Here is a 15,008-nt window from a genome sequence, read left to right on the forward strand (position 1 = left end):
AAATAAATTATTTTAGATCAAGGGTCAGAACATGTTTTCTATAGAATGTCAGAGAGTAAATATTTTTGGTTTTGTGGACCATCTGGTCTCCATACTCAAACTCTGCCACTGTTGTACTAAAGCAACCGTAGATCGTATGTAAAGGAAGGGAGGTGCCTGTGTTCCACGAAAACCTGATTTATAAAGCAGGTGGTGGAGCAGCCGCATAGCACAGGGAGATCAGCTCGGTGCTTTGTGTCCACCTAGAGGGGTGGGATAGGGAGGGTGGGAGGGAGACGCAAGAGGGAGGAGACATGGGGACATATGTATGCATATGGCTGATTCACTTTGTTGTACAGCAGAAACTAACACCACATTGTAAAGCAATTCTACTCCAATAAAGATGTTTAAAAAAATTAAATTAAATTAAAAAAAAAAACAAAACAGGTGGTGGGCCAGATTTGGCTCATGGGCTGTAGTTTGCCAATCCCTGCCTTACAAATTCTTCTTTTTATATTGTTTACTGCTTGTGTTTCATTTCAGAAATAACACATGCTCATGGTGGGCGGGGGCGGTGGAATTCAAACAATACAGGAATATTTAAAGTAAAAAGATGAGAGGCCTCCTCTTTCCTACTTTACTAATCCCACGCACCAGAGATGACCCAGGTGACATACTAGAAGGAAGCTTGGGACTTCCAATACGGAGCCATGCCAGTACCTTCGGGGTCTCAGTGTAACCTAGGGGAAGATGTACATAAAGGGCAGATGGGACTTCCCTGGTGGCACAGTGGTTAAGAACCCGCCTGCCAGTGCAGGGGATACGGGTTCGAGCCCTGGTCCGGGAAGATCCCACATGCCGTGGAGCAACAAAGCCCGTGTGCCACAACTATGGAGCCTGCGCTCTAGAGCCCATGAGACACAACTACTGAGCCTGCGTGCTGCAACTACTGAAGCCCGTGTGCCTAGAGCCCGTGCTCTGCAACAAGAGAAGCCACCACAACGAGGAACCTGCGCACCACAATGAAGAAAGCCCGTACACAGCAATGAAGACCCAACACAGCCAAAAAAATAAAAATAAATAAATATTAAAAAAAAAAAAAAGGGCAGATGGATGTAGCTGGGCAGTGCTTTGCCCTATGCACTGCCTGCTGTCACCTTAAAGATGACCTCTGTTCTTTTCAGCGCAAGACACAGATGGGTTTTTCTTTAAAAACAAGACCGCTCGGTGCATAATTAGCGGTCGATAGAAAATAACAAAATATAACAGGCATTCCTTTAATCAGACCTCATCTATCAAGCTGACTGATACTCAGAATTCCCTCCCTCCCTCCCTCTCTTCCTTCCTTCCTTCCTTCCACAAATGTTTATGAGCCCAAGCACTTGATTCTGGGGATGCAGCAGTGAACAAAGCCCCTATCCTCTCGCAGCTTATATGCTAGGAGGAGAAGCAGACAATAACAGGTGAACAGATGAAAAAATCAACTCATAACGTGTTCTAAAGGAAACAACAAACAAGCCGAGGAAGTGATTAAGGGGGTCGAATCTTTAGGCTTTTGAGAGGATTATGACCTAGCAGTTCAACATGCATCTGGGGAGTCCCTCTGCCTGCGCTTGAATCTCAGCTCCACTGGCTACTCCCTGTGTGTCACAGGGACGCAATGTGACCTCTCTGTGTCTCAGTTTCCTCACCTGTAAAATAAGGGTGACTTAGTACTTACCTCATAATACTTAGGTGAGGATTGTATGAGCCTAGAACATACTGAGCTCTCAATAAAAATACTAGCTATTAGCACTTGTAGAAACAGAACATTGTGGTCTCTACTGAAAGGATTTTCCAATGAACCCATTAGTAAAAGCTTCTTGGCAAGACATGGGAAAATGGCAGCATTCACTCCCGGCACTGTATCACGCAGAGCCATGGCTTTTGTGTGTCCTAGTATCCCTTGGGGTTTTTTTGTTTAATCAGAATTTTCCTTGTAAAAATTTTCTTCAGAAACACAGAGTGTTTCCATTTCTCTTCCATTCATTTACATGCAATGGCCCTACCTCAGACTGTCACAGTAGAAACGCAGGGGCGTGCCAAACTTTCCTTCTGAGGACAGTGTGTGTCCTGCCTGCAACATGGTTTATCTTCAACGAACCACAACAATCTGATATCACCCAGCACTTACACTGATACAAAGATGGACAGTTTTCCTTGGTGATACGAAGGAGAATTTCTAAAGGCAGCCAGCCTCTCTCTCTCTTTCTTTCTTCTTCTTCCTCTCTCTCTCTTCCTCTCCCAATTGTCTTGTAAACTTCCTTGCCTCCTGTATTTTCAGTTTACATCACTTTACTAACATGGCTCATACCTTGACCAGAAATTCATGTGTTAAACCACGATCTGCCACAAACATAGAATCACAAACCTGGGAGGATCCTTGGGAAGTACCTGGTCTAGGATTCCCCAGGACGGGATGGGTCACACATTCTGAGGCGGAAGTTGGGAAAGGAAGAGGAGGAGAAGGACAGGACAGAATTACTACAATATGTCCTGGAATTCATATTTTCTAGTCATTAACTTTAGAAGGAGTATTATCTTTCTCCTATGTATTTACCATTATTTTTCAAATGTATATAGATGTGGCTGTGATTAATAACCATTTTACAAAATCATTTACAGAATTCTTAGACTCATCAGTAACTTATTGTGTTAAATATATATATATATATATTTCTTTTTTTTTTTTTTTTTCTGGCCACGCTGCACAACTTGCGGGATCTTACTTCCCCGACCAGAGATTGAACCCAGGACCCCAGCATTGGAAGCACGGAGCCCTAACCACCGGATCATCAGGGAATTCCCTAAATATTTTTTCTTTTTTTTTTTTTTTTAAATATTTATTTATTTATTTATTTTTGGCTGTGTTGGGTCTTCGTTTCTGTGCGAGGGCTTTCTCTAGTTGCGGCGAGCAGGGGCCACTCTTCATCGTGGTGCGCGGGCCTCTCGCTGTCGCGGCCTCTCTTGTTGCGGAGCACAGGCTCCAGACGCACAGGCTCGGTAGTTGTGGCTCACGGGCCTAGTTGCTCCACGGCATGTGGGATCCTCCCAGACCAGGGCTCGAACACGTGTCCCCTGCATTGGCAGGCAGATTCTCAACCACTGTGCCACCAGGGAAGCCCCTAGATATTTTCTTAACAGCAAATAATTAACTACAACTCCGATGATACTGGACCAGTGGTTCTCAAAGTGTGGTCCCTGGACCAGAGCATCAGCATCACCTGGGAACTCATTAGAAGTGCAGATTCTTGGCTCCCATCCCAGACCTACCTAATCAGACACTCTGCAGGAGAGGGGCCCAACAGTCTGCTCTAACAAGCCCTCTGGGTGATCGGATTTGATTCATGGTAAAGTTTGAAAATCTCTGAGCTGGATTATTTGACATTTAAATAAAAAAGGGATCCTACCGAGAACAGTTCCTATCCTCCCTTTCAAGAAAAGACTCACTGTTCTTTGGCCACTGGAACAAGTAACCAGGAGTCCCGAGGACAGCTTCCTCTGGTCAGTACACATGCTTCTGAGGGCCAATCAGCAACAGCCTTGCTCCGGTGGCCAAGCTGCCTTCGCTAAAGGTCACTTAATGCTTGAATACTCCCGCTGTGAAGAGTCGTCTAATCCCCAGCCCCACACTTCCCAAATACTCCACAGGAGATCCGCAGTCTGCCGTGTTCACTGCCTTGCAAACGATGAATCCAGCTTTTTGCTTCAGATATAGAGCAGAGGCCTCTTCCTTCAGCACCCCATGCAGAAAATTGGATTTAGTCCGAGATGACAGCCGCTGACACCTACGGGGGAAGAGGGCATCGTAAATGCCTAAAGTGGGCCAGGTGTGAGGCAGTACTGAGTAAAGAAGGGGTGACATGGAAAGGCAGTCACATTTTTATGACACGTACACCAAAACCACCCCTTCTTTTTTTTTTTTTTTTTGCGGTACGCGGGCCTCTCACTGTTGTGGCCTCGCCCGTTGCGGAGCACAGGCTCCGGACCACAGGCTCAGCGGCCATGGCTCACGGGCGCAGCCGCTCCGCCGCATGTGGGATCTTCCCGGACCGGGGCGCGAACCCGTGTCCCCCGCATCGGCAGGCCACCAGGGAAGCCCCACCCCCTTCTTTTTTCATACAAGAGGTGATCGAGGTAAAGGGAGATGCCCAAGAACAATTGATTTAGTGGCAGTTTATTTATTTTTCAAGAAAATGTGTTATTTTATTAATGCAAGCTTAAGAGTAATTATATAATATTATTTTTTTAACTTTTTAAAAAAACTTTTATTGGAGTATAGCTGCTTTACAGTATTGTGTTAGTTTCTTCTGTACAGCAATGTGAATCAGCTATACGTACATCCCCTCTTTTTTGGATTTCCTTCCCATTTAGGTCATCACAGAGCACTGAGTAGAGTTCCCTGTGCTACACAGTAAGTTCTCATTAGTTTTCTACTTTATACATTAGTGGCAGTTCAAATACAGTTCATTCCCACACCGCTGTACTTTCTATACTTTTGGAAAGAACATTTCATGGCATTACAAAAAAATGTCAAATGTGTTTATTATGTTGCCACTGAAACCATGAGGTATCCAGGTTCTGGCTAAGGGTATTAGCAATAAAAACAAAACAAAACCCTTCCGCTTGGCTGTCTCGGAATTTCATGGAGTATTTAAATACCATTTCGCTCATATGTATTTATTATTTCCCATGCCAGGAGTTTCTCTTTGAGAGTACAGTATAAATCTCAGTGGAGAAATGTTATTTATCCATTAATGCATCTATTGAGCATCTACTGAATCTCTCATTGTGCTAGGCTGGGGACAGAGAGATGGGTAAGATGCATCTCTGTGCCACACAGCTCACAGCCGGAGGTGGGGAGGAGGAGGAAGAGAGGGGCGCAAACACGCACAGGGCCGTAAACACACACAGTGCCGTAAACACACACAGTGCCGTGATTTTACAACAGAATTCTCTACAAGCTTCCATGAGAACTCAGGATGGGGGAGAGCAGGAAAAGTATCCCAATGGCAGCAACATTTGAGTCTTTTTTAAAATAAATTATTTCTTTTATTTATTTTTGGCTGCACTGGATCTTCGTTGCTGCGCGCGGGCTTTCTCTAGTTGCGGCGAGCGTGCGGGCTTCTCATTGCGGTGGCTTCTCTTGTTGCGGAGCGCGGGCTCTAGGTGCGCGGGCTCCACCAGTTGCTGCACGCGGGCTCAGTCGTTGTGGCTCATGGGGTCTAGAGCGCAGGCTCAGTAGTTGTGGAGCACGGGCTTAGCTGCTCCACGGCATGTGGGATCTTCCCGGACCAGGGCTCGGACCCGTGTCCCCTGCATTGGCAGGAGGATTCTTAACCACTGCATCACAAGGAAGGTCCCATAAACGACTATATTTCTGATCCACTGGCATTTACACTCCAGCGGTATCGGGACAATAGGTAATAAACAACGAATAAAAGAAAAAAAATTAAAGGAAGATAAATCAGGGCAAGGGGATGGGCTAGAGAGTGATGGTGATGGAGACTATAGGAAAGATGGGAAAGACCTTTCTGAGTGTGTGAGTTTTGGGCAGAGACCTGAATAATGTCAGGGATGGGGTCATGCAGATAGTTGAAGAGGCATCATTTCAGACAGAAGAAACAGCAAGTATCAACACAATGTATTTAATGCGTTGAGGAAGCAGCAAGACGCCGAAGAGGTCTAGAGTCAAGCAAGCAAGATGCCTAGTGACTGTGGTTGCAGTGGCAGCAGGTGGGCCCTTGCCCATCACGTCTCCAGATTTTGCTCCGAGTGAGAAGTAAATTGGAGGGTTTTGAGTAGAGAAGGATCATGTTTTGACATCCGTGTTGGAAGGAAAACCCTAGTCATAATTCCTTTGTAATGCTTCTTTTTTTAAAAAAATTGTGATAAAATTTACCATCTTAACCACTTTAAAGTGCACAGTTTAGTAGTGTTCAGAGTGTATTCACACCGTTGTGCAACCAATACCCAGAACTTCTTCATCTTGCAAAAAGGAAACTCTACCTCTGTTCAACGACGGCTCCCTGTCCCCCCTGCCCCTAGCAACCACCGTTCTACTTTCTACGCTATGAATTTGACTACGTACTTCATTAAAGAGGAGGCGTATAGGGACTTCCCTGGCGGTCCAGTGGTTAGGACTCTGTGCTTGCACTGCAGGGGGCCTGGGTTCGATCCCTGGTCAGGGAACTAAGATCCTGCAAGCCGTGTGGCATGGCCCCCCCCCCAAAGGAGGCATATAGTATTTGTCTTTTTGTGACTGGCTAATTTCTTTTAGCATAATGTCCTCAAGTTTCATCCAAGTCAGGATCTCGTCTCTTTTTTAAGGCTGAATAATATTCTATTGTGTGGATATACCACATTTTGTTTATCTCCTCATCAGTTGATGGACGCTTGGGACCTTCTGGCTATTGTGACTAATGCTGCAATCAATATGAGTGTACAAATATCTCTTCAGTACCCTGCTTTCAATTCCTTTGGCTATAGACCCAGAAGTGGGATTGCTGGATCAGATCGTAGTTCTATTTTTAATTTTTTCACAAATGGCATATTGTTTTCCATGGTGCTTACATCATTTTACATTCTCACCAATAGTGTACAATCTCTCCACAGCCTCGCTAACACTTGTGATTTTCTAATTTTGTTTTGTTGTGTTTATAGTGGCTATCCTAATGGATGTGAAGGAATATTTCATTGAGGTTTTGATTTGTATTTCTCTAATGATTAGTGATGTTGAGCATCTCTGCATGTGCTTGTTGGCCAGTTGTGTATCTTTGGAGAAACGAGCAATGCTTCTGTGACCTGCCAGGACACTGTCTAATATCAAGGCAGTTTAGAGCCCTCCCTGCAGCAATTCTTCAGTAACATCTACTAAGCTCACAAATGCTTGGTGTGATTGGCCCATGATATATTCTCTTCCAGAGCAGGCAACTTCCAAAGGAAGAACTAGAAATGCTCACATCAAAGTGTTTAACTAGAAGCAATGAAAACTAAAAGTACAATGAAATATAATATTTTCCTACTACTTTGGCAATGGGTTAAAAAAAAAAAAAAAGAATACCAGGTATTAAAGAGGATTCAGGGGAAGAGGCACACTCACGTGTGGATTGTTGGAATGGAGACTGGTCTAACTTTTCTAGAGGGTAAGTTGGCTTTAAGTTGATGCAGGAACTTCCCTGGTGGCCCAGTGGTTAAGAATCTGCCTGCCAATGCAGGGGACACAGGTTCAAGCCCTGGTCCGGGAAGATCCCAAATGCTGCAGAGAAACTAAGCCGGCGAGCCACAACTACTGAGCCCACATGCTGTAACTACTGAAGTCCGTGCGCCTAGAGCCCGTGCTCCGCAACATGAGAAGCCACCGCAATGAGAAGCCTGTGCGCCACAACAAAGAGTAGCCCCTGCTCGCCACAACTAGAGAAAGCCCACGTGCAGCAACGAAGACCGAACGCAGCCAAAAATAAAACAAATAAGCTGATGCAAACTTAAATTTATCCAGAAGAAATAACGAGAGAGAAGTGCAAAGGTGTTCAAAATCATAGCCTTATTTAGAATACTGAAACCAGTATTAGGGGATTGATTATATAAATTATGTCCATATTAGGAAACAGTTTAAAGATAATGTTGAAGGAGATTTAAGACTTGGGGAAATGTTTATGGTATATGATTAAGTGAAAAAAGGCTTATTATTATATATGGCATAATTTTTTTGCCATTTAAAAATTTATTCACTTTTTTCCTAGGTAGCACATTTACTTGGTTCAAAAATGAAAAAGCACAAAAACATACACAAGGAAAAGTCTATTTCTTATTCCTGTCTGTTCCATCATCCTACAGCCCCACCAAAACCATCACCAGCAACAGACAGGAAATCATGTTATTGGTTTCTTGTATAGCATTCTAGATGATTTCTTATGCATCTCTAAGTAAATGCAAATATATATCCTTTTTCCTTTCCCCTTTTGGACAAACGGCTGCTTCCTATATACATTGATTTACACTTTGATTTTTCATTTTAATACATAAAACTGATCTTTATTCTTTAAAAAAATATAGCTGCTTAGTATTCTATTATGTGAATGTAACATACGTTAGTTAGCCCTACCGATAGGCATTTAGGCTTTTCTAATTTTTTGTGATTACAAATAGGGCTGCAATGAATAACCCTGCACATGTCATTTCACACATGGTGCAACACTATCTATAGGATAAATTCCTATAAGTGGAACCGCTGAGTCAAATATTATGTACATTCTCAAAAGTCTTTGCAGACTACCCTCAGAGGTTGTACCAAATGGAAATTTCACCAGCAAGGTATGAGGCAAGGCTCTGTTCTCCAACCTCACGCCATCCCCTAACAAAGGTGGTATCAGCAAATGTTTGGATTTTTGCCAATCTGATAGGGATTTCAGTGTAGCATTAGTTTGCATTTCTTTGTTTATGGGCAAAGTTGAGCCTCTTTTCAAATGTTTATGAACTATTTGGGTCTCTTTTTCCATGAACTGCATGTATGAATATATCATTTTAATTAAAAATCCTCATCTGGGGAATTCCCTGGTGGTCCAATAGTTAGGACTGGGCTCTTCCACTGCTCTGGCCTGGGTTCAATCCCTGGTCGGGGAATTAAGATCCTGCAAGCCACGCGGCACAGCCAAAGAAAATGCTCTATCTGTGTATTCATTTATTTATCATGTAAACGCTTCCTACACACCAACTCTCTGTTGGACATTATAGGCGCTACTGTAGGTAAAGGGGTGAACTTGGGAGACTCTAACCCCTGCTCTCCCAAAGTGTGCGAGCTGGTGGAAGAGAAGGATTTTGAGCTAAACATTGAACTACTTATGGAATACTTACATACATGTACATATCTGTGCATCTGTATATGTAATTTATACATGGAAAAATACTTGGTTATACACTATGAGTTAACAGAGATGATCTTGAGTAGAAGTGATATGTTTCCTTTGTGATTTTCTATATTTTCTGAGCTTTTTGTAATGTACATACATTATGTTTGCAGTTAGTTGATTTCTCCTTTGTTCATTTTCTGAATTTTCGAAGTTTTTTTTTGTTTTTGCAAAGAACACGTATGATTTTTGCATTTAGGAAAAAGAACAAAGTGATATGAAAACATCATGTACAGGCACACAGGTTTACATGTATTTTAGACAGAAGAAACACAGGAAAGAATGTTCTTTCTGTATGGTAATGAGGACACTGCAGAGAAAGATGTAGAAATCTATTTTCAGAGCTCCTAAGTGGCTGGCCAGTGTTCTAGGACTTCCTGTCCCAAGTTCCAGTGCAGACCTCCACTCACCAGAAAAACTGAGGACCTGTCTCTCCTCAGCTGGGCAACCTCATCGGCATCCAACAAAACAGGAACTGAGCAGTTATGAGTCTTGGAAATCTGGCCCCAGGGCCCATGGCTGGGAATTTCCCTTTTCGGATGCCAGCTTCAGGCTTGGTGTCCAAGGGCGACCCCTGTTGGTGGAATTGAAGTATGCCCATTATTTGCGAGCTGCTATTAAGATTGGCATCCCCGAGGTTTTATTTTTTTGCGGGGTCTGCTGGAAGCCTTAAAGCCAACGGCCACTCGCTCCCCCAGCTGCTTCCCAACTTTCCATGCCCCTCCTTGCCCCATGTTTGCCTGCTGTTTGCCTGGGAAAACCAAGTCTGGGGCTTGAAGGACGAAGCCACAGTTGTGGCCAGCTTTTAAACATCACGCAGGCAGGCTGCTATAGGGGCAGGGGGCTGGCTTTGCCGGCCAGAGGGTAGAGTGCGGTGACCCTTGCTCTAAGTGACAGACTTGGATCCTGCCAGCCGACTGAAAACACCAGACTTGGGCAGCTTCCGGGAGCAGCGAGCAGGTAGGCCATTCTACTACAAGAATGTGGTTGAGGGGGGCAGCAGCTCACCTGAGGAAGACAGGCTATTTCTCTCTATCTAGAGATTCTGCCCAAAACCAGAAAACCCCATGCGGCCTTTCTTGACCAGCTCCGGTGTCTGCATGTATAAGAGTAAGACCTCGGCATGAGGAAAGTATGGGTAGTAATTATGCCAGGCTCATGTTGCCAACATTCATCCAAAAAAAGAACTACCCACGTACCCCGTCCATCACCGAGTGCTGAGTGGAAGTGCTGAATGGAGCTCTGCCTGAAGAATCTGTTTTTAGACAAGCAGAGCCTGTTTGTAATTCATCAGCATCGCTCATTTTCCCCGGGGCACTGGTCTGTGATAAAGAAAGCTGGACACCAAGGAACGTGCTGGGCATTTCTGTGCTTTGAGAAAACATGACTAAGCACTTCTCAGAGCCCGTCAGCAGACAAGAATCCTTCTTTACTATTTCATCTCTCAGACGCCTGTGGTGCAGGCTTCTCTCCAGAGACCTCATTCCCTGCAGGCCCCAAATCTACTCTCTCCTGATGGGAGAGAGGAGAATCCCACCTATTCCTCTCATTGCTCTAAGCAAGGCTAATTCAAGGCTGACCCTTCTCCACCTGTACCGAAAGCTCAGCATCCTCCACATGCTTGTGGGTCCTGGAATCTGGGGGGTTCTCTTAAGAAAGAAATCAGGAATTAGGGTACAGCGTGGGGCACTTGGGTGGGTTCCTTCTAAATTTGCTGGAAAGGAAAGGCTGGGGAGGGAAACCTACCATAGGACCCAGCTCATTACCTCCTCCCAAGAAGTCAAGAAAGAGAATCCCGATAACAGACCTAGTGACAGTCAAGGTCAGCTTCCTGAGAAAGGCCCGGAGAGAGAATGCATTGCTTCCCTAGCTTAGCCAGGTAAGCAAGGCTTCTGTCCCAATGCAGAAAACATGGACACAGACTCCAGCAGCTTCTGTCTGACTATGGCCCCAACGCCCAGACATGGATTCACGAAGCGGCGTGTGCTGCCTAGAATGACGACTGTCCCTGCCGGGTTAGTTCTCACATGGCACTGGCTGGAAGGGAGAAAGGAGTATATCTCCTAGGAGGGCTCCATCTAAACAGATGAGGGACTGAGTTGTAAGCTCGAAAAAAATGGGACGGAATACAACAAACAGAGAAGGAGAGTAGAGGACTCCAAGTCACAGAGTGAGTCAGTGGCGGAGTTGAGAGGAGACTCCACGTGCCCCAGGGACCTGCTATGGGCTCGTTCCACTAGCACTGCTTCCCCGGGCAGGGGAATATGTAGAGCAGTCATGCCTTCTTGCCCTGACCCTTGAGGACCTCAGTCTGTCCACTTAGAGACGTACAGAGCCCTCTCCCACGTACGGGAAGGATTCTAACTTACTGAAGACCTGCCGTGTGCTAGGTACCTGTACTATTGTGACCTCACTTAAATCCTACCAGTCAGTAAGGAAGCATCAGAGAACGCATTTTCCTGATGAGGAAACTGATGTCCAGGGAGGTTAAGACCCACGTGGGCAGTCACATACCTGGCGTGTCTGACTCTGGTTTCAACCCAAGGCCCCACGCCTTTTCCTCTCGGAGGGAATGCTAGGTCCTAGACCAGGATCTCTTTCTACAGCCACTGTCTCCTTACCAAATGCAAGCTCGTGTACCCCACGCACAGTGAGGCCAAACCAACCGAAATGTGGGAATTTGGAGCAGAGAAATGTTTATTGCAGGGCTATGTAAGGAGACAGGTGGCTTGTGCCCCCCCAAACCCAGAACTCCCCAAAGGGTTTCAGCAAAGCATTTTTAAAGGCAAGGTGAGGGAGGGGCGTGGTTGGTTATTGCAAACTTCTTGGTGTAGGAATCCTTTGCTCCTGCAGCTGTCCACCTAGGTCAGGTCACGATGTTCCTGTAAATCTCCAACAAGACGACTGTTATTCTCTGTTCTGCAACTTTGTATCTCTTTATGCATGAAAAAGTGTCATACTCTTAAAGGTCAGAGGTTTATCACGGGCTATCCTGTATATTTCAGGCTACAGGCAACAATGTTAACTCGAAGCAAAAGCAATAGAATACACAGGTTAAAGTAAAAGAAACAGATCTAATATTGGGTCAGATTTGTTCTTCCCTATTACACCCCAAGTTAAAAAAAGATTCTCAGGCTTAATAACCCTGAACCTTATCTCCCCCGCGATTCTGCTCCAGACGCGGGACTTCCTCCTCCGTAGCCTCTCCTACCCCTGGACGCGAGTGGGGTTTTAACCCTGCGCACCCGCCACTCTAAGCCCTCTGAGTCCGGAGAACAGGCTCTGGGCGGCCCACTGCGGCTGCTCCATCCGAGTCCTGGGCTCCAGCGCCCTCACCCGGCTGCTGCCGCTGGACTTCGCGCGCCCGGGTTCCGCAGGCTCGGGTCTGCGTCTCCCAGAGCGGCCGCCAGAGCCCGCCCGGGTCCGGCCGGGGCGCGGGGCCCCCGCCCCACTTGGGCAGGGAGGGAGCTTCAGCGGGGGGCGGGTCGGTGGCGCGCGGGCGTCAGGGGCCCCGGGGAGGAGTCAGCCCGGCGCGGCCAGCTGAAGCGGCAGCTCGCTATAAAAGCCGCCGCTCTGGCCGGCGGCTGGGGAGCGCGGGCGAGCGCAGCGCGTTGCAACCCGGCTGAGCCTGGCGAGCGCAAGCGGCGCGGCGGGCGTCGGCGGCGGGGCGCTCGGGGCCGGAGGAGCTGAGCGTGGTCAGGGGCTGAGCCCCGCTTTCCCAGACGAACTACCACTCCGCTTGCCTACGTCCCGGGAGATCGCAGGGCCCGTCAGTGTGCCCCCGACCGCTCCGGCCGCTGCGCTTCTGGCCCGCGAGGCGTGCCACTGTCTTGGCTACCGACCGGGAGGTAAGAGGGCCGGGCTCGGCGCGCCAGGGCTGCGCGTACTGCCCAGCCTCAGAGGGGAGGGCAGACTGGGGGTTCAGCGCCTCCACCAGTGATAGGGAAAACGTTACCCGTCATTGGCTTCTGTTTGTCCACTCAGTGCTGTGCGGTCCGCCTCTGTCTGTCTGTCCACGTGTCTGTTGAGGGGCACACGTCCTTGTCTCTGTCCGCTGTGGGATTTCTCTGAGGTCGTGTGAGCCTTTGGAAGCAGCAGGTGCCAGGGGCTCCAGTGTCCCCGGAGCGCATCCAGCCGGGGGCAGATACCCGTTTTCCTTAGAGTTCCCCCGTTCTGAATGTCTCGGGGGGGCTTGCGCCCCAAACAGTGTCTTGCCGAGGAGGGACTGCTCCGAGGGTCAGGTCGCGGAGTCCAGCCCATAAGGAGCCGTCTCACACTGTGCATGAGTGGGCATGCATCTGGCAACAGGTCTGCGCCCTGCTGCTCGGCCTTCAGCACGGTCTTCCTTCTGGTGTTTCCCTCCGCCTCCCGCTGCCTACACGCTCGCGCACTCCCCGACGGCGCTAGGCACCCAGCATCGCTCTGGCACGCGACGGGTGGAGGCAATTGAATATTAGATGACACGAGGGCCCCTACTGCTGTTTAGGCTGAGAGCCCCAACCTGCCATCGCTGCAAGAGGGTTCGGCGGTCCCTGGCAAGGGTCGTCAGCTCCAAGAAAGGTCATATTAGGTTGGGAAGAAAGTCAGGGACCTGGTGGAGCGCAGGCCAGGGCCGTGGCCAGGTCTCCAGCTCGCCGCTCTGGGAACCAGGGCCAGAGACATTCTGGAATGGACCCGGCCGGACGCATGTGCTCTTGAGAAAGGAGCTCAGTGCGCCGAGGTCCTCCGCCGCAGACTCGCTGACCGCGTTCTCAGAGACGGCCGCCGTTCCCCAAGGGTCCAACACTACTGCCGTCCCCGGCGCGCCGCCAGGAGCCGGATCTGAGGTCCTGAGTCCTGCTTCATGCAGCCAACGCTGCCCACAGGTGAGAACTCCCTTTTTAAACTAACCTTTTGATGTGTGAGCCAGTGCCTGGCTGCAGCCTGGGAGCGAGTCTCTCTCTCCATTCCGGCGGTCTGGAGCGTTATCCCGGGCGCGCCCGGGGGCGGGAGCCGGCGGCTCTGCGTGCCCAGGCGCGGAGCCACCATGGACAGCTCCCAGCCGCTTCCTCCACTCCCGGCCTGTGGCCCTGGGTCTCCCGGGGAAGTCGCGCGGCTTTCCTCCCAGACTCAGAGTAAGGGCACAGGGCAGGAGGAGAGGGACCAGTAGTCTGCGGGAACCCTCGGTGTCCGGTCCCAAGGCGACGTGAGCCACTCAAAAGGAAGATAAAGGGAGCCTGCGTGGTTTGTGATCGGCTGCTAGGTCAGCCTGCAGCCGAGCTCTGTACAGGACCTCCGGGATGGTGAGGCTGGTGGGCTTCTCTGGCTTTTCAGCAGCCCCACGGGGCCCTCCGAGGTGTTATGACTGTGCGACGCCTGAGCGTTCGACTGAGGCAGTGACATAATGCCAGACCTAATTAGGGACCTCCCTCAAACAGTTTTCTGCACACGATATAGGGTCATGTTCCGTTTCATTAAATTATTTAGTAAATATGGTACTGGGAGGCGATATTAGTTTCACACTTACGGTGACAGAATGGAGAAGAATCAGACAGAACACCTGCACAGAGAATGAGTTTGGATGCACGCGCAAAAAGCAGCTATGCTGTTTTCCGATCCTAATCATTTCCTCCCAGGTCCGTAACACTTTTAAAGAAGCTTCCATTGGTTCCTCTTTAGCCCAGTAGAGGGTTTTTCGAGTTGGTTGCTTGGAAACAGGGTGGAGAGAACCTGTAGGGGTTAATCTGAGTAAATTAAACGTCTCCCTCCTCTGATAAGAAATGACGTTGGCTAAGGCTCTTCATTTTGTCATTTTCACCTACACAGAAGACGTATCTTCCTTCATTTTAAAATCGCAAGAAATTCAGAAGATCTGCTTCTGTTTGTGACTGGCGAAGGCCCGTGGAGAGTAAAAACAATTAAGCATCTTTATTTATTTTGGGAGCAGCATGTGTGACTTCTCGAAAGTCACTTAAGTTCTGTGTCTGTTTCCCCATCTGTAAACTGGGGACAACACAATCTACCTTGCAGAGTTGCTGATGAGAATTAAGTAGCACCGTGTAAAGCACGTATACCGGTGCTGAGCACAGAGAAATCTCTTGAAAT

The 15,008-nt window shown here is 48.0% G+C and overlaps 1 protein-coding gene, 1 long non-coding RNA gene and 1 other non-coding gene across 8 annotated transcripts in view; 2 read left to right on the forward strand and 1 right to left on the reverse strand.

The window, feature by feature from the left end:
• Positions 1-1,072: 1,072 nt before the first annotated feature.
• LOC117196008 (uncharacterized) lies at positions 1,073-13,020 on the reverse strand. Its single transcript, XR_007474928.1, has 3 exons — positions 12,880-13,020; positions 9,335-9,498; positions 1,073-3,806 (listed from the first exon to the last, which is right to left on the reverse strand). It is a non-coding gene; the product is annotated as an uncharacterized LOC117196008 (long non-coding RNA).
• On the forward strand, positions 6,138-6,210 carry TRNAA-UGC (transfer RNA alanine (anticodon UGC)). The gene has a single exon. It is a non-coding gene; the product is annotated as a tRNA-Ala (tRNA).
• Positions 12,440-15,008, forward strand: part of CEMIP (cell migration inducing hyaluronidase 1) — a 162,791-nt gene continuing 160,222 nt past the window's right edge. For 4 of the 6 annotated variants that reach the window (XM_049704969.1, XM_049704976.1, XM_049704982.1 and 1 more), the window contains exon 1: positions 12,440-13,789. The gene's annotated coding sequence lies outside the window, so the exon portion shown is untranslated. The remainder of the gene's footprint in view (positions 13,790-15,008) is intronic. The other 2 variants (XM_049704999.1, XM_049704987.1) reach the window with 1 other exon arrangement.

The sequence above is a fragment of the Orcinus orca genome, chromosome 2, assembly GCF_937001465.1.
Source record: "Orcinus orca chromosome 2, mOrcOrc1.1, whole genome shotgun sequence".
Taxonomy (NCBI): Eukaryota; Metazoa; Chordata; class Mammalia; order Artiodactyla; family Delphinidae; genus Orcinus; species Orcinus orca.